General features: G+C 52.9%; 13 non-coding genes and 2 pseudogenes across 13 annotated transcripts; all 15 read left to right on the top strand.

Annotated features, from left to right (window-relative positions):
* The first annotated feature begins 4859 nt into the window (after positions 1 to 4859).
* On the top strand, positions 4860 to 5030 carry LOC120519755 (annotated as a pseudogene).
* A 928-nt stretch (positions 5031 to 5958) lies between these two features.
* On the top strand, positions 5959 to 6149 carry LOC120519761. The gene has a single exon (XR_005631656.1). It is a non-coding gene; the product is annotated as a U2 spliceosomal RNA (small nuclear RNA).
* Positions 6150 to 7081: 932 nt separating this feature from the next.
* LOC120519746 lies at positions 7082 to 7270 on the top strand. The gene has a single exon (XR_005631646.1). It is a non-coding gene; the product is annotated as a U2 spliceosomal RNA (small nuclear RNA).
* A 926-nt stretch (positions 7271 to 8196) lies between these two features.
* Positions 8197 to 8386, top strand: LOC120519735. The gene has a single exon (XR_005631635.1). It is a non-coding gene; the product is annotated as a U2 spliceosomal RNA (small nuclear RNA).
* Positions 8387 to 9321: 935 nt separating this feature from the next.
* On the top strand, positions 9322 to 9512 carry LOC120519741. The gene has a single exon (XR_005631641.1). It is a non-coding gene; the product is annotated as a U2 spliceosomal RNA (small nuclear RNA).
* Positions 9513 to 10448: 936 nt separating this feature from the next.
* On the top strand, positions 10449 to 10638 carry LOC120519733. The gene has a single exon (XR_005631633.1). It is a non-coding gene; the product is annotated as a U2 spliceosomal RNA (small nuclear RNA).
* Positions 10639 to 11577: 939 nt separating this feature from the next.
* LOC120519743 lies at positions 11578 to 11764 on the top strand. The gene has a single exon (XR_005631643.1). It is a non-coding gene; the product is annotated as a U2 spliceosomal RNA (small nuclear RNA).
* A 933-nt stretch (positions 11765 to 12697) lies between these two features.
* On the top strand, positions 12698 to 12887 carry LOC120519762. The gene has a single exon (XR_005631657.1). It is a non-coding gene; the product is annotated as a U2 spliceosomal RNA (small nuclear RNA).
* A 924-nt stretch (positions 12888 to 13811) lies between these two features.
* Positions 13812 to 14000, top strand: LOC120519734. The gene has a single exon (XR_005631634.1). It is a non-coding gene; the product is annotated as a U2 spliceosomal RNA (small nuclear RNA).
* A 928-nt stretch (positions 14001 to 14928) lies between these two features.
* On the top strand, positions 14929 to 15115 carry LOC120519742. Its single transcript, XR_005631642.1, has one exon. It is a non-coding gene; the product is annotated as a U2 spliceosomal RNA (small nuclear RNA).
* A 934-nt stretch (positions 15116 to 16049) lies between these two features.
* On the top strand, positions 16050 to 16238 carry LOC120519732. The gene has a single exon (XR_005631632.1). It is a non-coding gene; the product is annotated as a U2 spliceosomal RNA (small nuclear RNA).
* A 926-nt stretch (positions 16239 to 17164) lies between these two features.
* On the top strand, positions 17165 to 17355 carry LOC120519752. The gene has a single exon (XR_005631652.1). It is a non-coding gene; the product is annotated as a U2 spliceosomal RNA (small nuclear RNA).
* A 925-nt stretch (positions 17356 to 18280) lies between these two features.
* Positions 18281 to 18468, top strand: LOC120519740. Its single transcript, XR_005631640.1, has one exon. It is a non-coding gene; the product is annotated as a U2 spliceosomal RNA (small nuclear RNA).
* Positions 18469 to 19396: 928 nt separating this feature from the next.
* LOC120519754 lies at positions 19397 to 19585 on the top strand. Its single transcript, XR_005631654.1, has one exon. It is a non-coding gene; the product is annotated as a U2 spliceosomal RNA (small nuclear RNA).
* Positions 19586 to 20404: 819 nt separating this feature from the next.
* On the top strand, positions 20405 to 20581 carry LOC120519758 (annotated as a pseudogene).
* The last annotated feature ends 4231 nt before the right edge of the window (positions 20582 to 24812 follow it).

Raw genomic sequence — 24812 nt, 5'->3', positions numbered from 1 at the left:
ATTGCGGTCTGCAAGCGCTACTGGGAAATGGTCCATGCAATGCCGGACTCCCCCTTTGCTCGCTTTGTGGGGAATTGCCCCATACAGAGAGAGGAAAGGAGAGTGACGATTGCCATGAGGAATCCCCATACGCTGGCAAGGACATCTCCACGTTCCTGAAGCGCTTCTGCACGGTGAGGGAACCCACCCAGATCCAGGATGGGAATGGCTTCTGGACGGGTAAGTGGTCGGTCATCGTCCAGGTTATGGAAGGACAACGCCTCTCCAAACGGTCTCCAGCACCTACCGCAGAGCTTCTCCTTGGGAAACTCGGCGGCAATCCTGCACTACCCTGACCAGCCAAAATCCTGCAGGAGATGCGGAGCGATGGGCCACGTGCTGAAGGAATGCAAGGAGGCCGCTTGCAGGAACTGCCGGGTGACTGGCCACGAGACGAAAGACTGTCCCAGGAAAAAGACCTGCAACCTCTGCGGACAGACCAGCCATGTGTACAAAGACTGCCCTCAGAGACAGAAGTCCTACGCCGCTGTGACCTCAAACAGTCTGCACGGAGGAGGACCGAAACCCAATCTGCCTGCCGAAAGGAAGCCCAAACTGAAGTCCCCCCTTGCAGCACCGGGCGCGGCACAGGCAATCAGGAAAAAGGACAAAGGAGGAAAGACAAAGAACTCCACCCTCCCCTCGACCCTCCCTCCTTCCACCACTGAGGCAGCTCCCTCCCATGCTGCTTCAGAGCCCTCACCTCCACCTCCCCCACCCACCCTCAACCCGGAGGATTTTCCCCCTCTCGTCGCTCCTACAGGGAATCGGACAAGGAAGAGGAGAAGTCCAAACAGCCCAGAGGAGGACCAGAGAAGGAAGAAGACAGCAGAGCCCCCATCTGAATGTCCACAGCAAGAAGACGAGGAGACCCAGATGGAAGAGGAGCTGTTTCTCGAAGCAGCTCTAAACTTCCAGCCTGCCCACAACGACATGGACAACCTGGCACAGATCAACCGGCTGCTTCAGATCGAAGACCCCGGGGCCGACAGACCCGAAGTCCCACCTGACCGAGGCGACTAGGGCTCCTGGCCCACACTAACCTCTCCACCTTCCTCCTTACAGATGGCTACTCTCTTATTTTTTCCATCAACGTGAGGAGCATCAAGGACAAACTGAGGAGACAGACGGTGATGACCTTCCTGTCCGCTCAGAACTGCGATGTGTACATGCTGCAGGAGTGTGCCCTCCCACCCTCTAGAAACTACCGCCACCTGGGCAAACAGTGGTCTCACGGCCCTTCCTACTGGTCGGGAGGTGGTGAGAACAAGGCCGCGGGGATTGCCGTACTTGTCAGGGGGAACCGTTTTACGCTGGACTCCGTCCGGGAGCTCGTCTGCGGCCGGCTGCTGGTCGTCGACGGCTCGTGGGCGGGTGAGCCTGTCCGGCTCATCTGCGTGTACGCACCCCCTGGGAAGAACGAGCGATTGGAGCTTTTCCAGACCCTGAGGCCCCAACTCGCCACTTCCAGGGCGGTGGTGATGGCCGGAGATTTCAACTGCCCCCTGGAGGAGGACGGGCGCAGCTCGGCACATTCGCCAGACTGGACACCACATCCAGGCTGCTCAGGGAGATGGTGACGGAAGCTTCCTTGTCGGACACGGCAGGGACTACCGGGACGGGCTCGCCAACTACACCTGGAGCCGGCCCGACGGCTCGCCCCTCCCGGATCGACTTCATCTTCGTCTCCAGAGCAGTGACAACCGAAAAGTACACATTGGTTCCGTGCTTCTTCTCAGACCACAGGGCGGTTCACTTCCAGGGATCCCTCGGCCAAAACTTTCCGCATGGCCCGGGGTCGTGGAAACTGAATTGTAGCCTCCTGGAAAGGGAAGACGTCATGCAGGAGCTAAGGACCGCTTACGTCGCTTGGAAGGAAGAGAAATGCCACTTCCAGAAAGTAGCGATTGGTGGGAATTTATTAAAGTTAAACTCCGCAGTTTCTTTCAGGCCAAAGGAAGACAGGCGTGCAACGGCAAAGGGAATTCTGCAGACTGCAGAAGGAGCTGTGGTCCCTGCAAGAGCTTCACCAGTGCGGCTGGGACGTGAGACGTGAGTTGGAGGAGACCAAGGAGAGCCTGAGGAGGCACTTTGAGGAGGAATCCAAACGCATTGTCTTTCGATCCAAAGTGGAGAACCTGGAGAAAGGTGAGAAGTGTAACTCCTTTTTCTTTAGGAAACTCCACTCCGGCCACACTCCCTGAGAGAACTGCGAGACGATGGAGGGGTCGTCAAAACGGGAAAGGAGGCAGTGATGGGAGTGGTCCGGGACTACTACAGCAGCCTCTACTCCCCAAAGACGACCGAAGCAGACGCAACCGACCGGTTCCTAACAGGTATTAACAAAACCTTGGATCCCACAGGTGAGTCTGCTCTGAACGCACCCTGACGCTGGGGAGCTGCACTCTGCCGCCAGATCCTTCAGGGCCGGCAGGACCCCGGGCAGTGACGGACTACCAGCCGAAGTGTGCGCGCTGTGGGACCTCATCGGTCCGGACCTACTGGAGCTCTACCGGGAGATGGTGGCGGAGGGCAGAATGCCTCCGTCGTTGAGAGAAGGAATGATCACGATCTTGTACAAACAGAAGGGAGAGAGATGCGAGCTGAGGAATTGGCGCCCCATCACCCTCCTGAACGTGGACTACAAGATCCTGGCCAAGGTGATAGCCAACCGGCTAAAAGGTGATCGGACAGGTCGTCCACCCAGACCAGACCTGCGCATCCCGGACGCAGGATCGCCGACAGCTTGGCCATGATCAGGGACTCGGTGCACTACGTGAAGGAACGCCGCATCACCGCGGCCTTGGTCAGCCTAGATCAAGAGAAAGCCTTCGACCGGGTGTCCCACGAGTTCATGATCAAGGCTCTGCGAGGTCTCGGAATGGGCGACACGTTCTGTTCGTACATCAGCCTGATGTATCGAGACATCTCCAGCACGGTGCTGGTGAACGGCTGGAAAACTGACCCCTTCCCGGTCCTGTCCGGGGTCAGACAAGGCTGCCCTCTCTCCCCTCTTCTCTTTGTCTGTTGTATAGAGCTCCTGGCGGAACGGATCAGAGGAAGACCGGAGATCAGAGGGATCACCGCACGGGACCGACAGAAGAGAGATCAGATGCTCCTCTACATGGACGACGCCACCGTGATCTGCGCTGACCAGAGATCGATGGCGGCTGGCGAGATCTGCGAAGACTTTGGACGTGCTTCGGGAGCAAAGGTCAACTGCGGGAAGTCAGAGGCGTGCTCCTCGGGGAATGGCACCTGACACCCTCCGCCACCCTCCCCTTCACCATCAGACGGGACTCCATCAAGATCCTGGGCAGCTGGTTCGGCGGAGAGGGAGCGGCCCTGAAGACGGGGGCGAGAGACTGGCCAAAGTCAGACAGAAGATCGGGCTCTGGAGCCTCAGGGACCTCACCGTGGAAGGCAAAGCGCTGGTGCTGCGGAATGAGATCCTCCCGGTCCTGCAGTACCCGCCCAGGCATGGCCACCCCTCGCCACCGTCTGCAGAGCCATCACCAGGGCAGTCTTTCACTTCATCTGGGGCTCCAAGATGGACAGAGTCAAGCGGGCAGTCATGTACAAAGAACCCCGAAAGGGTGGGAAAGGCATCCCCGACATCCCCACCCTGCTCAGGGCCTTCTTTGCCTGCAACTGCATCCGCAGGACACTGACGGAGTACAGCAGCGGATCGTCCGGAAACGCCATGTCCCGCTTCTTCCTCCTGCCAGTCTGGAAGAGACTCGGCTGGGACAAGTGGGACAGCTCCTACCCTTACAACTGGGACACTCCATGGTTCTACACGGATGTTGTCCGCTTAACGGAACACGGACTTCAGGGAGTCAAACCGACCTGTGGAAACCGAAAACCATCTACAAGCTCATCAGAGCCAAAGACACACGGAGCCTATCGGAACCCTACCATCAGCGACAGCCACGGTGGTCTGGGAGAACATAGCCTCCAAAGAACTGACAAACAGGCACAGGGATCTGGCGTGGATGGCTGTGCGGGGGGGACTGCCTCTCCGCGCGTTCATGCATGCCAGAAATCTGTGCAGATACAGACACTGCCCGTGGTGCATCCAGCGGGAAGAAGACGCACTGCACCTCTTCTGGGAATGCCCAGTGGCACAGTCACTCTTTGACGCCCTGGAAGAGGAATTGGAAGAGTCGGTACCCAGAGACAATCTTTCGCACCATTCGGTGCTCTATGGACTTTTCCCGGGTACCCACTCACTGGAAGCCACCGAGGAGGCATGGCGTCTCATGTGCTGCGTGAAGGACGCTCTATGGGTCGCCAGGAACCGCCTCGTCCTCAGGAGGGAAAGGATGACAATCCAGGACTGCTGCAGATACATCCGCAGCCTTCTCAAAGACTATTCTATCCTGGACTCCTTGAAGAACTGAGGATATGCAAGACCACCTCGCCCTCCAAGAGGTTTATTGATGTAACCTTTGGTTTACTGCAGCCTTCGGCAAAGCCCCCTCTTTGAGGACAAGCTTTCAGGGACGGGGACCAAGTCGAGACTGCAATAACTTGTAAATAGTAACAGAATGTGGAACGCTATATTGAATGTAATGGAAAATAACCAAATGTTATTGACAAAACACTTAATATGGCATGTAAGATTGTAAAGATTGTGATTTTTATATACAAATCACCCTTGTATATGTAAATAAGGTGTTGTAGGTAATGTATAGTGAAAGACTGTATCAGTCTATAGCTGAATACAGTCATCTCTGTTGAATTGTAGATTGGTATAGATTGTAAGACTATTAGACTGTGTTTTATATATATTACCCAAACATATATGTAAATAAAGTATATTTTTTCAAAAAAAATCTGTTCTTATCAGTTTAATATCTGATACGTCCCCTATCTGGGGACCATATATTAAATTGATTTTTGGAACAGGGAGATGGAATAGGGGCTTGCTCCGTCCACTCCACGCATCGACCTGGTATTGCAGTACTTCCAGGAGCGGTGCACTTTCTCCTTTACTGGTATAAAACAAGACAAGCAGCCTTGGCTGGGGATTGCCTACTATGAGGGAAGGGAAAGAAGCTCTAGCCAGAGCAGGATTGATTTAATTATTTAACTGAATAATTAATTAATTAATTAATTTAGTTTAATTTGACTTAATTAAGAAAAGTTCATGCGTGCCTGTAGGACGCTATTGCTTGTAGTACTTCCAGCATTCCAACAGATGTCAGGCGAGGCTCGGAATTAGAAGGCCGCTGTTGTGGGGTGAGTGAAGTAGTGTCGGACGACCAAGCCTGTACCGCTAGCAGGAAGCCTTATTAAGCTCCCAGAAACCACGAAGCAGTCCTGCAGGCTGTCTGATGTCGCTGCAGCGCCCCCTGTGTTCGAGGCCTTGTTCACACAGGCGGGCCAGGATGTGCCTTCTCCTTTTCATCTTCAATCTCCAACAGGTGTGAACGTGGTGTCTGAAGAGTTGTGAGCGTGGTGTCTCGAGGGATATCTAGCTCGTCACCGCTCTTCACTGACGTCTCCTTCTTTGTTTTGTGGGCATCTAGGGGCGGGGATGGAGGTGGAGATGGTGGTTTAAAGCCGTCCTCTTCCTTGCCTGGTCTACCCCGCCTCCCCCAAATCCCACCACGGCCAAACACCCAAAGGGACCAACTGACTGTCCCCCCCCCCCCCTCCCACTCCCAGCTGTATCGGCTACCTCGTTTCCGCACAACTCCGAGGGTTTTTCCGCCGTTGTGGCAACCCTTGGGCTTTGTATCAGGCCTTGGCTCCAAGGTGGGCCGCTTTTGTCACGAGGCCGTGGAATGTCACATGGGTTCACGTCTCGGCGCTTGTCTTAGGGCAGCTGCTTCCTCCTGCCAAGTTGATGCTTACCATGCAGCTGGCGCATGGGCAAGACGGTGGGGCTGGCTGGCCTGGGGAGTTTGTGGCATCGCTTCTCGGCCTTTTGGCTAAGATCAAGTGTAGTATCTGTTCTTATCAGTTTAATATCTGATACGTTTCCTATCTGGGGACCATATATTAAATTGATTTTTGGAACAGGGAGATGGAATAGGGGCTTGCTCCGTCCACTCCACGCATCGACCTGGTATTGCAGTACTTCCAGGAGCGGTGCACTTTCTCCTTTACTGGTATAAAACAAGACAAGCAGCCTTGGCTGGGGATTGCCTACTATGAGGGAAGGGAAAGAAGCTCTAGCCAGAGCAGGATTGATTTAATTATTTAACTGAATAATTAATTAATTAATTAATTTAGTTTAATTTGACTTAATTAAGAAAAGTTCATGCGTGCCTGTAGGACGCTATTGCTTGTAGTACTTCCAGCATTCCAACAGATGTCAGGCGAGGCTCGGAATTAGAAGGCCGCTGTTGTGGGGTGAGTGAAGTAGTGTCGGACGACCAAGCCTGTACCGCTAGCAGGAAGCCTTATTAAGCTCCCAGAAACCACGAAGCAGTCCTGCAGGCTGTCTGATGTCGCTGCAGCCCCTGTGTTCGAGGCCTTGTTCACACAGGCGGGCCAGGATGTGCCTTCTCCTTTTCATCTTCAATCTCCAACAGGTGTGAGCGTGGTGTCTGAAGAGTTGTGAACGTGGTGTCTCGAGGGATATCTAGCTCGTCACCGCTCTTCACTGGCGTCTCCTTCTTTGTTTTGTGGGCATCTAGGGGCGGGGATGGAGGTGGAGATGGTGGTTTAAAGCCGTCCTCTTCCTTGCCTGGTCTACCCCGCCTCCCCCAAATCCCACCACGAGCGCCAAACACCCAAAGGGACCAACTGACTGTCCCCCTCCCCCACGCCCACTCCCACTCCCAGCTGTATCGGCTACCTCGTTTCCGCACAACTCCGAGGGTTTTTCCGCCGTTGTGGCAACCCTTGGGCTTTGTATCAGGCCTTGGCTCCAAGGTGGGCGCTTTTGTCACGAGGCCGTGGAATGTCACATGGGTTCACGCCTCGCGCTTGTCTTAGGGCAGCTGCTTCCTCCTGCCAAGTTGATGCTTACCATGCAGCTGACGCATGGGCAAGACGGTGGGGCTGGCTGGCCTGGGGAGTTTGTGGCATCGCTTCGGCCTTTTGGCTAAGATCAAGTGTAGTATCTGTTCTTATCAGTTTAATATCTGATACGTCCCCTATCTGGGGACCATATATTAAATTGATTTTTGGAACAGGGAGATGGAATAGGGGCTTGCTCCGTCCACTCCACGCGATCGACCTGGTATTGCAGTACTTCCAGGAGCGTGCACTTTCTCCTTTACTGGTATAAAACAAGACAAGCAGCCTTGGCTGGGGATTGCCTACTATGAGGGAAGGGAAAGAAGCTCTAGCCAGAGCAGGATTGATTTAATTATTTAACTGAATAATTAATTAATTAATTAATTTAGTTTAATTTGACTTAATTAAGAAAAGTTCATGCGTGCCTGTAGGACGCTATTGCTTGTAGTACTTCCAGCATTCCAACAGATGTCAGGCGAGGCTCGGAATTAGAAGGCGCTTTTGTGGGGTGAGTGAAAGTAGTGTCGGACGACCAAGCCTGTACCGCTAGCAGGAAGCCTTATTAAGCTCCCAGAAACCACGAAGCAGTCCTGCAGGCTGTCTGATGTCGCTGCAGCGCCTGTGTTCGAGGCCTTGTTCACACAGGCGGGCCAGGATGTGCCTTCTCCTTTTCATCTTCAATCTCCAACAGGTGTGAGCGTGGTGTCTGAAGAGTTGTGAACGTGGTGTCTCGAGGGATATCTAGCTCGTCACCGCTCTTCACTGACGTCTCCTTCTTTGTTTTGTGGGCATCTAGGGCGGGATGGAGGTGGAGATGGTGGTTTAAAGCCGTCCTCTTCCTTGCCTGGTCTACCCGCCTCCCCAAATCCCACCACGGCCAAACACCCAAAGGGACCAACTGACTGTCCCCTCCCCCCCCGCCCACTCCCACTCCCAGCTGTATCGGCTACCTCGTTTCCGCACAACTCCGAGGGTTTTTCCGCCGTTGTGGCAACCCTTGGGCTTTGTATCAGGCCTTGGCTCCAAGGTGGGCCGCTTTTGTCACGAGGCCGTGGAATGTCACATGGGTTCACGCTCGGCGCTTGTCTTAGGGCAGCTGCTTCCTCCTGCCAAGTTGATGCTTACCATGCAGCTGGCGCATGGGCAAGACGGTGGGGCTGGCTGGCCTGGGGAGTTTGTGGCATCGCTTCGGCCTTTTGGCTAAGATCAAGTGTAGTATCTGTTCTTATCAGTTTAATATCTGATACGTCCCCTATCTGGGGACCATATATTAAATTGATTTTTGGAACAGGGAGATGGAATAGGGGCTTGCTCCGTCCACTCCACTCCATCGACCTGGTATTGCAGTACTTCCAGGAGCGGTGCACTTTCTCCTTTACTGGTATAAAACAAGACAAGCAGCCTTGGCTGGGGATTGCCTACTATGAGGGAAGGGAAAGAAGCTCTAGCCAGAGCAGGATTGATTTAATTATTTAACTGAATAATTAATTAATTAATTAATTAATTTAGTTTAATTTGACTTAATTAAGAAAAGTTCATGCGTGCCTGTAGGACGCTATTGCTTGTAGTACTTCCAGCATTCCAACAGATGTCAGGCGAGGCTCGGAATTAGAAGGCCGCTGTTGTGGGGTGAGTGAAGTAGTGTCGGACGACCAAGCCTGTACCGCTAGCAGGAAGCCTTATTAAGCTCCCAGAAACCACGAAGCAGTCCTGCAGGCTGTCTGATGTCGCTGCAGCCCCTGTGTTCGAGGCCTTGTTCACACAGGCGGGCCAGGATGTGCCTTCTCCTTTTCATCTTCAATCTCCAACAGGTGTGAGTGGGTGTCTGAAGAGTTGTGAGCGTGGTGTCTCGAGGGATATCTAGCTCGTCACCGCTCTTCACTGACGTCTCCTTCTTTGTTTTGTGGGCATCTAGGGGCGGGGATGGAGGTGGAGATGGTGGTTTAAAGCCGTCCTCTTCCTTGCCTGGTCTACCCGCCTCCCCAAATCCCACCACGAGCGCCAAACACCCAAAGGGACCAACTGACTGTCCCCCTCCCCCTCCCCCACTCCCACTCCCAGCTGTATCGGCTACCTCGTTTCCGCACAACTCCGAGGGTTTTTCCGCCGTTGTGGCAACCCTTGGGCTTTGTATCAGGCCTTGGCTCCAAGGTGGGCCGCTTTTGTCACGAGGCCGTGGAATGTCACATGGGTTCACGCCTCGGCGCTTGTCTTAGGGCAGCTGCTTCCTCCTGCCAAGTTGATGCTTACCATGCAGCTGACGCATGGGCAAGGCGGTGGGGCTGGCTGGCCTGGGGAGTTTGTGGCATCGCTTCTCGGCCTTTTGGCTAAGATCAAGTGTAGTATCTGTTCTTATCAGTTTAATATCTGATACGTCCCCTATCTGGGGACCATATATTAAATTGATTTTTGGAACAGGGAGATGGAATAGGGGCTTGCTCCGTCCACTCCACGCATCGACCTGGTATTGCAGTACTTCCAGGAGCGGTGCACTTTCTCCTTTACTGGTATAAAACAAGACAAGCAGCCTTGGCTGGGGATTGCCTACTATGAGGGAAGGGAAAGAAGCTCTAGCCAGAGCAGGATTGATTTAATTATTTAACTGAATAATTAATTAATTAATTAATTAATTTAGTTTAATTTGACTTAATTAAGAAAAGTTCATGCGTGCCTGTAGGACGCTATTGCTTGTAGTACTTCCAGCATTCCAACAGATGTCAGGCGAGGCTCGGAATTAGAAGGCCGCTGTTGTGGGGTGAGTGAAGTAGTGTCGGACGACCAAGCCTGTACCGCTAGCAGGAAGCCTTATTAAGCTCCCAGAAACCACGAAGCAGTCCTGCAGGCTGTCTGATGTCGCTGCAGCGCCCTGTGTTCGAGGCCTTGTTCACACAGGCGGGCCAGGATGTGCCTTCTCCTTTTCATCTTCAATCTCCAACAGGTGTGAACGTGGTGTCTGAAGAGTTGTGAACGTGGTGTCTCGAGGGATATCTAGCTCGTCACCGCTCTTCACTGGCGTCTCCTTCTTTGTTTTGTGGGCATCTAGGGGCGGGGATGGAGGTGGAGATGGTGGTTTAAAGCCGTCCTCTTCCTTGCCTGGTCTACCCCGCCTCCCCAAATCCCACCACGAGCCAAACACCCAAAGGGACCAACTGACTGTCCCCTCCCCTCCCCACGCCCACTCCCACTCCCAGCTGTATCGGCTACCTCGTTTCCGCACAACTCCGAGGGTTTTTCCGCCGTTGTGGCAACCCTTGGGCTTTGTATCAGGCCTTGGCTCCAAGGTGGGCCGCTTTTGTCACGAGGCCGTGGAATGTCACATGGGTTCACGCGGCGCTTGTCTTAGGGCAGCTGCTTCCTCCTGCCAAGTTGATGCTTACCATGCAGCTGACGCATGGGCAAGACGGTGGGGCTGGCTGGCCTGGGGAGTTTGTGGCATCGCTTCTCGGCCTTTTGGCTAAGATCAAGTGTAGTATCTGTTCTTATCAGTTTAATATCTGATACGTCCCCTATCTGGGGACCATATATTAAATTGATTTTTGGAACAGGGAGATGGAATAGGGGCTTGCTCCGTCCACTCCACTGTCGACCTGGTATTGCAGTACTTCCAGGAGCGGTGCACTTTCTCCTTTACTGGTATAAAACAAGACAAGCAGCCTTGGCTGGGGATTGCCTACTATGAGGGAAGGGAAAGAAGCTCTAGCCAGAGCAGGATTGATTTAATTATTTAACTGAATAATTAATTAATTAATTAATTAATTTAGTTTAATTTGACTTAATTAAGAAAAGTTCATGCGTGCCTGTAGGACGCTATTGCTTGTAGTACTTCCAGCATTCCAACAGATGTCAGGCGAGGCTCGGAATTAGAAGGCCGCTGTTGTGGGGTGAGTGAAGTAGTGTCGGACGACCAAGCCTGTACCGCTAGCAGGAAGCCTTATTAAGCTCCCAGAAACCACGAAGCAGTCCTGCAGGCTGTCTGATGTCGCTGCAGCGCCCTGTGTTCGAGGCCTTGTTCACACAGGCGGGCCAGGATGTGCCTTCTCCTTTTCATCTTCAATCTCCAACAGGTGTGAGCGTGGTGTCTGAAGAGTTGTGAACGTGGTGTCTCGAGGGATATCTAGCTCGTCACCGCTCTTCACTGACGTCTCCTTCTTTGTTTTGTGGGCATCTAGGGGCGGGGATGGAGGTGGAGATGGTGGTTTAAAGCCGTCCTCTTCCTTGCCTGGTCTACCCCGCCTCCCCCAAATCCCACCACGAGCGCCAAACACCCAAAGGGACCAACTGACTGTCCCCCTCCCCCACGCCCACTCCCACTCCCAGCTGTATCGGCTACCTCGTTTCCGCACAACTCCGAGGGTTTTTCCGCCGTTGTGGCAACCCTTGGGCTTTGTATCAGGCCTTGGCTCCAAGGTGGGCCGCTTTTGTCACGAGGCCGTGGAATGTCACATGGGTTCACGTCTCGGCGCTTGTCTTAGGGCAGCTGCTTCCTCCTGCCAAGTTGATGCTTACCATGCAGCTGACGCATGGGCAAGACGGTGGGGCTGGCTGGCCTGGGGAGTTTGTGGCATCGCTTCGGCCTTTTGGCTAAGATCAAGTGTAGTATCTGTTCTTATCAGTTTAATATCTGATACGTCCCCTATCTGGGGACCATATATTAAATTGATTTTTGGAACAGGGAGATGGAATAGGGGCTTGCTCCGTCCACTCCACGTCGACCTGGTATTGCAGTACTTCCAGGAGCGGTGCACTTTCTCCTTTACTGGTATAAAACAAGACAAGCAGCCTTGGCTGGGGATTGCCTACTATGAGGGAAGGGAAAGAAGCTCTAGCCAGAGCAGGATTGATTTAATTATTTAACTGAATAATTAATTAATTAATTAATTAATTTAGTTTAATTTGACTTAATTAAGAAAAGTTCATGCGTGCCTGTAGGACGCTATTGCTTGTAGTACTTCCAGCATTCCAACAGATGTCAGGCGAGGCTCGGAATTAGAAGGCGCTGTTGTGGGGTGAGTGAAGTAGTGTCGGACGACCAAGCCTGTACCGCTAGCAGGAAGCCTTATTAAGCTCCCAGAAACCACGAAGCAGTCCTGCAGGCTGTCTGATGTCGCTGCAGCGCCCCCTGTGTTCGAGGCCTTGTTCACACAGGCGGGCCAGGATGTGCCTTCTCCTTTTCATCTTCAATCTCCAACAGGTGTGAGCGTGGTGTCTGAAGAGTTGTGAACGTGGTGTCTCGAGGGATATCTAGCTCGTCACCGCTCTTCACTGACGTCTCCTTCTTTGTTTTGTGGGCATCTAGGGCGGGATGGAGGTGGAGATGGTGGTTTAAAGCCGTCCTCTTCCTTGCCTGGTCTACCCCGCCTCCCCAAATCCCACCACGAGCCAAACACCCAAAGGGACCAACTGACTGTCCCCTCCCTCCCCCGCCCACTCCCACTCCCAGCTGTATCGGCTACCTCGTTTCCGCACAACTCCGAGGGTTTTTCCGCCGTGTGGCAACCCTTGGGCTTTGTATCAGGCCTTGGCTCCAAGGTGGGCGCTTTTGTCACGAGGCCGTGGAATGTCACATGGGTTCACGCTCGGCGCTTGTCTTAGGGCAGCTGCTTCCTCCTGCCAAGTTGATGCTTACCATGCAGCTGACGCATGGGCAAGACGGTGGGGCTGGCTGGCCTGGGGAGTTTGTGGCATCGCTTCTCGGCCTTTTGGCTAAGATCAAGTGTAGTATCTGTTCTTATCAGTTTAATATCTGATACGCCCCTATCTGGGGACCATATATTAAATTGATTTTTGGAACAGGGAGATGGAATAGGGGCTTGCTCCGTCCACTCCACGCATCGACCTGGTATTGCAGTACTTCCAGGAGCGGTGCACTTTCTCCTTTACTGGTATAAAACAAGACAAGCAGCCTTGGCTGGGGATTGCCTACTATGAGGGAAGGGAAAGAAGCTCTAGCCAGAGCAGGATTGATTTAATTATTTAACTGAATAATTAATTAATTAATTAATTTAGTTTAATTTGACTTAATTAAGAAAAGTTCATGCGTGCCTGTAGGACGCTATTGCTTGTAGTACTTCCAGCATTCCAACAGATGTCAGGCGAGGCTCGGAATTAGAAGGCCGCTGTTGTGGGGTGAGTGAAGTAGTGTCGGACGACCAAGCCTGTACCGCTAGCAGGAAGCCTTATTAAGCTCCCAGAAACCACGAAGCAGTCCTGCAGGCTGTCTGATGTCGCTGCAGCCCCTGTGTTCGAGGCCTTGTTCACACAGGCGGGCCAGGATGTGCCTTCTCCTTTTCATCTTCAATCTCCAACAGGTGTGAGCGTGGTGTCTGAAGAGTTGTGAACGTGGGTGTCTCGAGGGATATCTAGCTCGTCACCGCTCTTCACTGGCGTCTCCTTCTTTGTTTTGTGGGCATCTAGGGGGGATGGAGGTGGAGATGGTGGTTTAAAGCCGTCCTCTTCCTTGCCTGGTCTACCCCGCCTCCCCAAATCCCACCACGAGCCAAACACCCAAAGGGACCAACTGACTGTCCCCTCCCCCCCCCACTCCCACTCCCAGCTGTATCGGCTACCTCGTTTCCGCGCAACTCCGAGGGTTTTCCGCCGTTGTGGCAACCCTTGGGCTTTGTATCAGGCCTTGGCTCCAAGGTGGGCCGCTTTTGTCACGAGGCCGTGGAATGTCACATGGGTTCACGCTCGGCGCTTGTCTTAGGGCAGCTGCTTCCTCCTGCCAAGTTGATGCTTACCATGCAGCTGGCGCATGGGCAAGACGGTGGGGCTGGCTGGCCTGGGGAGTTTGTGGCATCGCTTCGGGCCTTTTGGCTAAGATCAAGTGTAGTATCTGTTCTTATCAGTTTAATATCTGATACGTCCCCTATCTGGGGACCATATATTAAATTGATTTTTGGAACAGGGAGATGGAATAGGGGCTTGCTCCGTCCACTCCACGCATCGACCTGGTATTGCAGTACTTCCAGGAGCGTGCACTTTCTCCTTTACTGGTATAAAACAAGACAAGCAGCCTTGGCTGGGGATTGCCTACTATGAGGGAAGGGAAAGAAGCTCTAGCCAGAGCAGGATTGATTTAATTATTTAACTGAATAATTAATTAATTAATTAATTTAGTTTAATTTGACTTAATTAAGAAAAGTTCATGCGTGCCTGTAGGACGCTATTGCTTGTAGTACTTCCAGCATTCCAACAGATGTCAGGCGAGGCTCGGAATTAGAAGGCCGCTGTTGTGGGGTGAGTGAAGTAGTGTCGGACGACCAAGCCTGTACCGCTAGCAGGAAGCCTTATTAAGCTCCCAGAAACCACGAAGCAGTCCTGCAGGCTGTCTGATGTCGCTGCAGCGCCCTGTGTTCGAGGCCTTGTTCACACAGGCGGGCCAGGATGTGCCTTCTCCTTTTCATCTTCAATCTCCAACAGGTGTGAACGTGGTGTCTGAAGAGTTGTGAACGTGGTGTCTCGAGGGATATCTAGCTCGTCACCGCTCTTCACTGACGTCTCCTTCTTTGTTTTGTGGGCATCTAGGGGCGGGGATGGAGGTGGAGATGGTGGTTTAAAGCCGTCCTCTTCCTTGCCTGGTCTACCCCGCCTCCCCAAATCCCACCACGGCCAAACACCCAAAGGGACCAACTGACTGTCCCCCCTCCCCCACCCCTCCCACTCCCAGCTGTATCGGCTACCTCGTTTCCGCACAACTCCGAGGGTTTTTCGCCGTTGTGGCAACCCTTGGGCTTTGTATCAGGCCTTGGCTCCAAGGTGGGCCGCTTTTGTCACGAGGCCGTGGAATGTCACATGGGTTCACGTCTCGGCGCTTGTCTTAGGGCAGCTGCTTCCTCCTGCCAAGTTGATGCTTACCATGCAGCTGGCGCATGGGCAAGACGGTGGGGCTGGCTGGCCTGGGGAGTTTGTGGCATCGCTTCGGCCTTTTGGCTAAGATCAAGTGTAGTATCTGTTCTTATCAGTTTAATATCTGATACGTCCCCTATCTGGGGACCATATATTAAATTGATTTTTGGAACAGGGAGATGGAATAGGGGCTTGCTCCGTCCACTCCACGTCGACCTGGTATTGCAGTACTTCCAGGAGCGGTGCACTTTCTCCTTTACTGGTATAAAACAAGACAAGCAGCCTTGGCTGGGGATTGCCTACTATGAGGGAAGGGAAAGAAGCTCTAGCCAGAGCAGGATTGATTTAATTATTTAACTGAATAATTAATTAATTAATTAATTTAGTTTAATTTGACTTAATTAAGAAAAGTTCATGCGTGCCTGTAGGACGCTATTGCTTGTAGTACTTCCAGCATTCCAACAGATGTCAGGCGAGGCTCGGAATTAGAAGGCCGCTGTTGTGGGGTGAGTGAAGTAGTGTCGGACGACCAAGCCTGTACCGCTAGCAGGAAGCCTTATTAAGCTCCCAGAAACCACGAAGCAGTCCTGCAGGCTGTCTGATGTCGCTGCAGCGCCCCCTGTGTTCGAGGCCTTGTTCACACAGGCGGGCCAGGATGTGCCTTCTCCTTTTCATCTTCAATCTCCAACAGGTGTGAACGTGGTGTCTGAAGAGTTGTGAACGTGGTGTCTCGAGGGATATCTAGCTCGTCACCGCTCTTCACTGACGTCTCCTTCTTTGTTTTGTGGGCATCTAGGGGCGGGGATGGAGGTGGAGATGGTGGTTTAAAGCCGTCCTCTTCCTTGCCTGGTCTACCCCGCCTCCCCAAATCCCACCACGCCAAACACCCAAAGGGACCAACTGACTGTCCCCTCCCTCCCCACGCCCACTCCCACTCCCAGCTGTATCGGCTACCTCGTTTCCGCACAACTCCGAGGGTTTTTCCGCCGTTGTGGCAACCCTTGGGCTTTGTATCAGGCCTTGGCTCCAAGGTGGGCCGCTTTTGTCACGAGGCCGTGGAATGTCACATGGGTTCACGCCTCGGCGCTTGTCTTAGGGCAGCTGCTTCCTCCTGCCAAGTTGATGCTTACCATGCAGCTGGCGCATGGGCAAGACGGTGGGGCTGGCTGGCCTGGGGAGTTTGTGGCATCGCTTCGGCCTTTTGGCTAAGATCAAGTGTAGTATCTGTTCTTATCAGTTTAATATCTGATACGTCCCCTATCTGGGGACCATATATTAAATTGATTTTTGGAACAGGGAGATGGAATAGGGGCTTGCTCCGTCCACTCCACGCATCGACCTGGTATTGCAGTACTTCCAGGAGCGGTGCACTTTCTCCTTTACTGGTATAAAACAAGACAAGCAGCCTTGGCTGGGGATTGCCTACTATGAGGGAAGGGAAAGAAGCTCTAGCCAGAGCAGGATTGATTTAATTATTTAACTGAATAATTAATTAATTAATTAATTTAGTTTAATTTGACTTAATTAAGAAAAGTTCATGCGTGCCTGTAGGGCTATTGCTTGTAGTACTTCCAGCATTCCAACAGATGTCAGGCGAGGCTCGGAATTAGAAGGCCGCTGTTGTGGGGTGAGTGAAGTAGTGTCGGACGACCAAGCCTGTACCGCTAGCAGGAAGCCTTATTAAGCTCCCAGAAACCACGAAGCAGTCCTGCAGGCTGTCTGATGTCGCTGCAGCGCCCTGTGTTCGAGGCCTTGTTCACACAGGCGGGCCAGGATGTGCCTTCTCCTTTTCATCTTCAATCTCCAACAGGTGTGAACGTGGTGTCTGAAGAGTTGTGAACGTGGTGTCTCGAGGGATATCTAGCTCGTCGCCGCTCTTCACTGGCGTCTCCTTCTTTGTTTTGTGGGCATCTAGGGGCGGGATGGAGGTGGAGATGGTGGTTTAAAGCCGTCCTCTTCCTTGCCTGGTCTACCCGCCCTCCCCAAATCCCACCACGCCAAACACCCAAAGGGACCAACTGACTGTCCCCTCCCCCCCACGCCCACTCCCACTCCCAGCTGTATCGGCTACCTCGTTTCCGCACAACTCCGAGGGTTTTTCCGCCGTTGTGGCAACCCTTGGGCTTTGTATCAGGCCTTGGCTCCAAGGTGGGCCGCTTTTGTCACGAGGCCGTGGAATGTCACATGGGTTCACGTCTCGGCGCTTGTCTTAGGGCAGCTGCTTCCTCCTGCCAAGTTGATGCTTACCATGCAGCTGACGCATGGGCAAGACGGTGGGGCTGGCTGGCCTGGGGAGTTTGTGGCATCTTCTCGGCCTTTTGGCTAAGATCAAGTGTAGTATCTGTTCTTATCAGTTTAATATCTGATACGTCCCCTATCTGGGGACCATATATTAAATTGATTTTTGGAACAGGGAGATGGAATAGGGGCTTGCTCCGTCCACTCCACGCATCGACCTGGTATTGCAGTACTTCCAGGAGCGGTGCACTTTCTCCTTTACTGGTATAAAACAAGACAAGCAGCCTTGGCTGGGGATTGCCTACTATGAGGGAAGGGAAAGAAGCTCTAGCCAGAGCAGGATTGATTTAATTATTTAACTGAATAATTAATTAATTAATTAAATTTAGTTTAATTTGACTTAATTAAGAAAAGTTCATGCGTGCCTGTAGGACGCTATTGCTTGTAGTACTTCCAGCATTCCAACAGATGTCAGGCGAGGCTCGGAATTAGAAGGCCGCTGTTGTGGGGTGAGTGAAGTAGTGTCGGACGACCAAGCCTGTACCGCTAGCAGGAAGCCTTATTAAGCTCCCAGAAACCACGAAGCAGTCCTGCAGGCTGTCTGATGTCGCTGCAGCCCCTGTGTTCGAGGCCTTGTTCACACAGGCGGGCCAGGATGTGCCTTCTCCTTTTCATCTTCAATCTCCAACAGGTGTGAGCGTGGTGTCTGAAGAGTTGTGAACGTGGTGTCTCGAGGGATATCTAGCTCGTCACCGCTCTTCACTGACGTCTCCTTCTTTGTTTTGTGGGCATCTAGGGCGGGATGGAGGTGGAGATGGTGGTTTAAAGCCGTCCTCTTCCTTGCCTGGTCTACCCCGCCTCCCCAAATCCCACCACGAGCCAAACACCCAAAGGGACCAACTGACTGTCCCCTCCCCCGCCCACTCCCACTCCCAGCTGTATCGGCTACCTCGTTTCCGCACAACTCCGAGGGTTTTTCCGCGTTGTGGCAACCCTTGGGCTTTGTATCAGGCCTTGGCTCCAAGGTGGGCCGCTTTTGTCACGAGGCCGTGGAATGTCACATGGGTTCACGTCGGCGCTTGTCTTAGGGCAGCTGCTTCCTCCTGCCAAGTTGTTGCTTCCCATGCAGCTGGTCGCATGGGCAAGACGGTGGGGCTGGCTGGCCTGGGGAGTTTGTGGCATCGCTTCGGCCTTTTGGCTAAGATCAAGTGTAGTATCTGTTCTTATCAGTTTAATATCTGATACGTCCCCTATCTGGGGACCATATATTAAATTGATTTTTGGAACAGGGAGATGGAATAGGGGCTTGCTCCGTCCACTCCACGCATCGACCTGGTATTGCAGTACTTCCAGGAGCGTGCACTTTCTCCTTTACTGGTATAAAACAAGACAAGCAGCCTTGGCTGGGGATTGCCTACTATGAGGGAAGGGAAAGAAGCTCTAGCCAGAGCAGGATTGATTTAATTATTTAACTGAATAATTAATTAATTAATTAATTTAGTTTAATTTGACTTAATTAAGAAAAGTTCATGCGTGCCTGTAGGACGCTATTGCTTGTAGTACTTCCAGCATTCCAACAGATGTCAGGCGAGGCTCGGAATTAGAAGGCCGCTGTTGTGGGGTGAGTGAAGTAGTGTCGGACGACCAAGCCTGTACCGCTAGCAGGAAGCCTTATTAAGCTCCCAGAAACCACGAAGCAGTCCTGCAGGCTGTCTGATGTCGCTGCAGCGCCCCCTGTGTTCGAGGCCTTGTTCACACAGGCGGGCCAGGATGTGCCTTCTCCTTTTCATCTTCAATCTCCAACAGGTGTGAACGTGGTGTCTGAAGAGTTGTGAACGTGGTGTCTCGAGGGATATCTAGCTCGTCACCGCTCTTCACTGGCGTCTCCTTCTTTGTTTTGTGGGCATCTAGGGCGGGGATGGAGGTGGAGATGGTGGTTTAAAGCCGTCCTCTTCCTTGCCTGGTCTACCCCGCCTCCCCCAAATCCCACCACGAGCGCCAAACACCCAAAGGGACCAACTGACTGTCCCCCTCCCCCACGCCCACTCCCACTCCCAGCTGTATCGGCTAACTCGCTTCCGCACAACTCCGAGGGTTTTTCCCGTTGTGGCAACCCTTGGGCTTTGTATCAGGCCTTGGCTCCAAGGTGGGCCGCTTTTGTCACGAGGCCGTGGAATGTCACATGGGTTCACGTCGGCGCTTGTCTTAGGGCAGCTGCTTCCTCCTGCCAAGTTGATGCTTACCATGCAGCTGGACGCATGGGCAAGACGGTGGGGCTGGCTGGCCTGGGGAGTTTGTGGCATCGCCGGCCTTTTGGCTAAGATCAAGTGTAGTATCTGTTCTTATCAGTTTAATATCTGATCGCCCCTATCTGGGGACCATATATTAAATTGATTTTGGAACAGGGAGATGGAATAGGGGCTTGCTCCGTCCACTCCACGCATCGACCTGGTATTGCAGTACTTCCAGGAGCGGTGCACTTTCTCCTTTACTGGTATAAAACAAGACAAGCAGCCTTGGCTGGGGATTGCCTACTATGAGGGAAGGGAAAGAAGCTCTAGCCAGAGCAGGATTGATTTAATTATTTAACTGAATAATTAATTAATTAATTAATTTAGTTTAATTTGACTTAATTAAGAAAAGTTCATGCGTGCCTGTAGGCGCTATTGCTTGTAGTACTTCCAGCATTCCAACAGATGTCAGGCGAGGCTGGAATTAGAAGGCGCTGTTGTGGGGTGAGTGAAGTAGTGTCGGACAGCCTGTACGCTAGCAGGAAGCCTTATTAAGCTCCCAGAAACCACGAAGCAGTCCTGCAGGCTGTCTGATGTGCTGCAGCGCCCTGTGTTCGAGGCCTTGTTCACACAGGCGGGCCATGTGCCTTCGCCTTTATTCAATCAACGGGTGAGGGTGTCTGATGTTTAACTCGTCTCGAGGATCTGCTCAGCACGCTGCCTGACGCTGTTGTTTGTGGGAATCTGTCAGGTGGAGGTGGAGCTTTTTGTTAATCCGGCGTCTCGTGCCTGGCAGGCTAACAGTCCCACCTGGTCCACCCAAGGGACCACTGACTGTCCCTCACCCCCAGGACTCCCAGCTGCGGTCCTGCTCCACCACTCCGGCTTTTCCACCCGGGTCCTCTTGTTTGATCAGGCCTGGGGCCAAGGGGCCGCTTTGTCAGCCGGCCGTTTAATGTCACGCGGGCAGTCCGGGCGTCTTTGTCTTAGGGCAGCTGCTTCCTCCTGCCAAGTTGATGCTTACCATGCAGCTGACATGGGCAAGCGGTGGGGATGGCTGGCCTGGGGAGTTTGTGGCAGTCTCGCCTTTGGCTAGATCAAGTGTGAGTATCTGTTCTTATCAGTTTAATATCTGTCGCCCCTATCTGGGGACCATGTATTAAATTGATTTTTGGAACAGGGAGATGGAATAGGCTTGCTCGTCCTCCACGGACGACTGGTATTGCGTACTTCCGGAGCGTGCACTTTCTCCTTTACTGGTATAAAACAAGAACAGCCTTGGCTGGGTTCCTACATGAGGAAGGGAAAGAAGCTCTAGCCAGAGCGGATTGATTTAATTATTTAACTGAATATATTATTAATTAATTTAGTTTAATTTGACTTAATTAAGAAAAGTTCATTGCGTCTAGGCGCTATTGCTTGTAGTACTTCCAGCATTCCAACAGATGTCAGGCGAGGCTCGGAATTAAAAGGGCCCGCTGTTGTGGGGTGAGTGAAGTAGTGTGGGACCAAGCCTGTCCCGAGCAGGAAGCCTTATTAGCTCCCAGAAACCACGGCAGTCCTGCAGGCTGTCTGATGTCGCTGCCGCCCTGTGTTGAGGCCTTGTTCACAGGCGGGCCAGGATGTGCCTTCCCCTTTTTCATCTTCAATCTCCAACAGGTGTGAACGGGTGTTCGAAGAGTTGTAAAGCTGGTGTCTCGAGGGATATCTAGCTCGCCCCCGCTCTTCACTGCGCCTCCTTCTTTGTTTTGTGGGCATCTAGGGGGGGGATGGAGGTGGAGATGGTGGTTTAAAGCCGCCCTCTTCCTTGCCTGGTCCCCCCGCCTCCCCAAATCCCACCACGAGCCCAAACACCCAAAGGGACCAACTGACTGTCCCTCCCCCCCCCCACCCCCCCTCCCAGCTGTTCGGCACCTCGTTTCCACAACCCGGGGTTTTTTCCGCCGTTGGCAACCCTTGGGCTTTGTATCAGGCCTTGGCCCCAAGGTGGGCCGCTTTTGTCACGCAGGCCGTGGAATGTCACATGGGTTCACGCTCGGCGTTTTGTCTTGGGGGCAGCTGCTTCCTCCTGCCAAGTTGATGCTACCATGCAGCTGGACGCTAGGCAGCGTGGGCTGGCCCTGGATTTGTGGCAATTTCGACTTTTTGGCTAAGATCAATGTGAATACGTTCTTATCAGTTTAACTCTATCTGTACGCTTATCTGGGACCTGCATTTCTAAATTATTTTAAACAAGACAAGATTGGCATAGGGGCTGTTGCCTACATGAAGGGAATTCAGTCATACCAGGAGTCGTTGCACTTATTTAACTAATGGAATAATTAACAAGCAAGTATTGGTGACTTTAATGAGGGAAAGGAAGAAGCCTGCCAGAGCAGGATTGATTTAATTATTAACTCAAAAATAGATAATTAATATGTTTAATTTGAGTAATTAGAAAAGTATCGCCCTTGTAGGACGCTTTACTGTAGTATCCAATTCCCAGAAAGCAGCAGGCTGGGAATTAGAGGCTGTTGGGGCTGAAGTGCGTAGTTCGGGCCTTTACACAGGCGGCTAGCAGGAAGCCTTTCAAGCTTCCAGAAACCACAAGCAGTCCTGCAGGTCTGATTGTGCAGCGCTGTTTCGAGGCCTTGTTGCCAAGCCGGCCCAGGATGTGTCCTTCTCTTTTTCTGTGAAATCTAGGCGAGATGGAGGTGGTGTCTGAAGAGTTGTGACGTGGTCTCGTTCTACCTGCACCGCTCTTCACTGACCCCCTCTTTGTTTGTGGGACAGAAGGGGATGGAGGGGGTCCTGTTAAAGCCGCCACTCCTCCCTAGCCTGGTCTACCCTTTCCCAAATCCCTCAGAGCTATACACCAATGGGCCACTGACTGTCCCGCTCATCAGGCCTTCTCCCAGCGGCTTGTCGGCTACTGCCGTGAAGTCCAGGGTTCACGTCGGGCTTGGACGTTTGGCTTCTCCATCCAGGCTTGAGCCCAAGCTGGGCCGCTTGGTCAGCAGGCGGGGAATGGTCCTGGGTTTGGGCATCGCTTTCGGCCTTTTGGCAGCATGCTTACGTCCTGCCAGTTGATGTTACATCAGCTGCATGTCCGACGGGGACCTGTTACTGGGAGTTTGTGGCACAGTTCGGCCTTTGGTAAGACATGTCAGTACACGTTCTATCCGTTTTAATTCAGATACGTCCGATCTGGGCCATTTTACATTGATTTTGAACAAGAGCAAGAGAATAGTTGGCTGGTTGCCTACTACGGAAGAACCTGGTATCCAGAGCTTCAGGAGTGTTGCACTTTCTTACTGTATAAAATCAAAAAGCAGCCTTGTGGATTGCTACATGAGGGACGGAGGAAGCTCTGCCAGAGCAGGATTGATTCTAATTTCAACTGATAATTAGGACTAATAATTAATGTCGCTTAATTTGGGGTGAGTGAAAAGTCATGTGCCTGTAGGCCATTGCTGGAAGCCTTCACTTCCAAAACAGTAAGAGGCCGGAATGAGGCGCTGTTGTGGGGTGATACGTGTGTGGGCTCAAGCGGAGCGTAGCTTACTTCTTATTCAACTCCAAAACCGCGGAGCGTCTGCAGGTGTAGATGTGTCTGCAGGTCCTGTTCAGGCCTTTCTACTGGCGCCTTTGTATGTGGGCTCTTTTTCGATTTGAATGTCCACAGGTGTTAAAGCGTGTCTCTTAGAGTTACCGCTCCCAAAGCTACAAGCCGAACGGCTCACTAGCCTGTCCCTCTCCGGCCCCTCCAGGCCAGGGATGGGGACTGTGTTTAAACCCGAGGGTTTTTGCCTGGTCTACGGCACCTGCGCCTATCCACCATGGCCCAAGCACCTCAAAGGGCACGACTCTCCCAGGGTCCCACTCCAGCTGTTCGGTCTGGCAGCTCTCACCTCCCAAAGGTTTCCATGCAGTGGACCCTGGGCTTGAAGGCCTTGGCTGGCCTGGGGCGCTTTTGCCTCTGGCCTGGAATCAAGGTCAGTCTTCTTTCTTAGCACTGTCCTCCCCATCTGGACCTATATGAATGTTCCTAGGACAAGAGGGAGTGGAAGGGCTTGCCGATCTCACCTCTCGCCTTGGTAGTCAGTAGTTCGGTTTCAGTTTACTCCTTATGGTAAACGACACAGCCTTGCTGGGGATTTGCCTAATGAGGGAGAGGAAAGAGCTTGCCGAGCGGATTGTTTATTTTGCTAGAATATATATGTAATTTTCTTTATTTGATTAATTAAGAAAAGTCCTGCTGGGATTGTCTGGGAAGGGATAATCTTCCAACAGGATTGTCAATTTTAGTGAATTAATAATCTTTTGGTTGATGATTATTAGGACAAGTCCAGCCTGCCGTAGAGCACCTTTAACTCCCAGAACCAAAGTCTGCAGGCTGATTGAGGCCTGGCCCTGTGTTCGAGGCTTATTAAAGGGCGCGTGTAGCCTTCTCCTTTGTCTTATTCCAACAGGTGACGGTGCGAATGGGCTGCGTGTCCGAGGGTTCAGGCTGTTCACCGTCTCAGGATCTCCTTCTTTTTCAGTCACTGCAGGGGTGCGGTGGGATGGGTTTAAACGTCTTCCGGCTTGCTGCACCCCCTCCCACCCACTATTAAAGGGACAGGCTGGACGGTCCTGCCTCACCCCCCCCTCCTGCTGGTCCTCCTCCCAACCATCCGAGTTTACACCCAAAGGACCACTTGCTGTCCCCCCCTCCCCAGCCACCTCCAGCTGATCGCTACCTGTTCCCCCTCCGGTTTTCCGCGCAGCAACCCTTGGCTTTGATCAGGCCTTGCCCAAGGTGGGCCGCTTTGTCACAGGGCGTGGAATGTCACGCAAGGGCCCCCCATGGGGCGGTGGCCTGGGGGGGATTTTTCCCCCCCCAAAGCTTTTTTCGCCCCCCTTTCGGGGCCTTTTTGGGGGGAAAAAAGGGGGGACCCCAAGTGTATTATTTTTCCCCCCCTTTTTTAAAAAAAAAATTTTTTCCAACCCCCCCCCCCCCCCCCCCCCCCCCCCCCCCCCCCCCCCCCCCCCCCCCCCCCCCCCCCCCCCCCCCCCCCCCCCCCCCCCCCCCCCCCCCCCCCCCCCCCCCCCCCCCCCCCCCCCCCCGGGGGGGGGGGGGGGGGGGGGGGGGGGGGGGGGGGGGGGGGGGGGGGGGGGGGGGGGGGGGGGGGGGGGGGGGGGGGGGGGGGGGGGGGGGGGGGGGGGGGGGGGGGGGGGGGGGGGTCCCCCCTATTTTGGGCCCCCCCTTTTTAAATATTAATTTTTCAAGTTTTTTGGAACCCCTTTTTTGAGGGGGAGATGGAATAGGGGCTTGCTCCCCACCCGCGACCTGGTAGGTACTTCCAGGAGCCACTTTCCCCTTTACTGGTATAAACAAGACAACAGCCTTGGCGGGGGTTTGCCTACTATGGGGAAGGGAAAGAAGTCACCAGAGCAGGATTGATTTAATTATTTAACTGAATAATTAATTAATTAATTAATTTAGTTTAATTTGACTTA

The sequence above is a fragment of the Polypterus senegalus genome, unplaced genomic scaffold, assembly GCF_016835505.1.
Source record: "Polypterus senegalus isolate Bchr_013 unplaced genomic scaffold, ASM1683550v1 scaffold_2409, whole genome shotgun sequence".
NCBI classification, from domain to species: Eukaryota; Metazoa; Chordata; class Cladistia; order Polypteriformes; family Polypteridae; genus Polypterus; species Polypterus senegalus.
The sequence above is the reverse complement of the archived record's forward strand: the minus strand, read 5'-3'. Positions and strand labels throughout refer to the sequence as shown.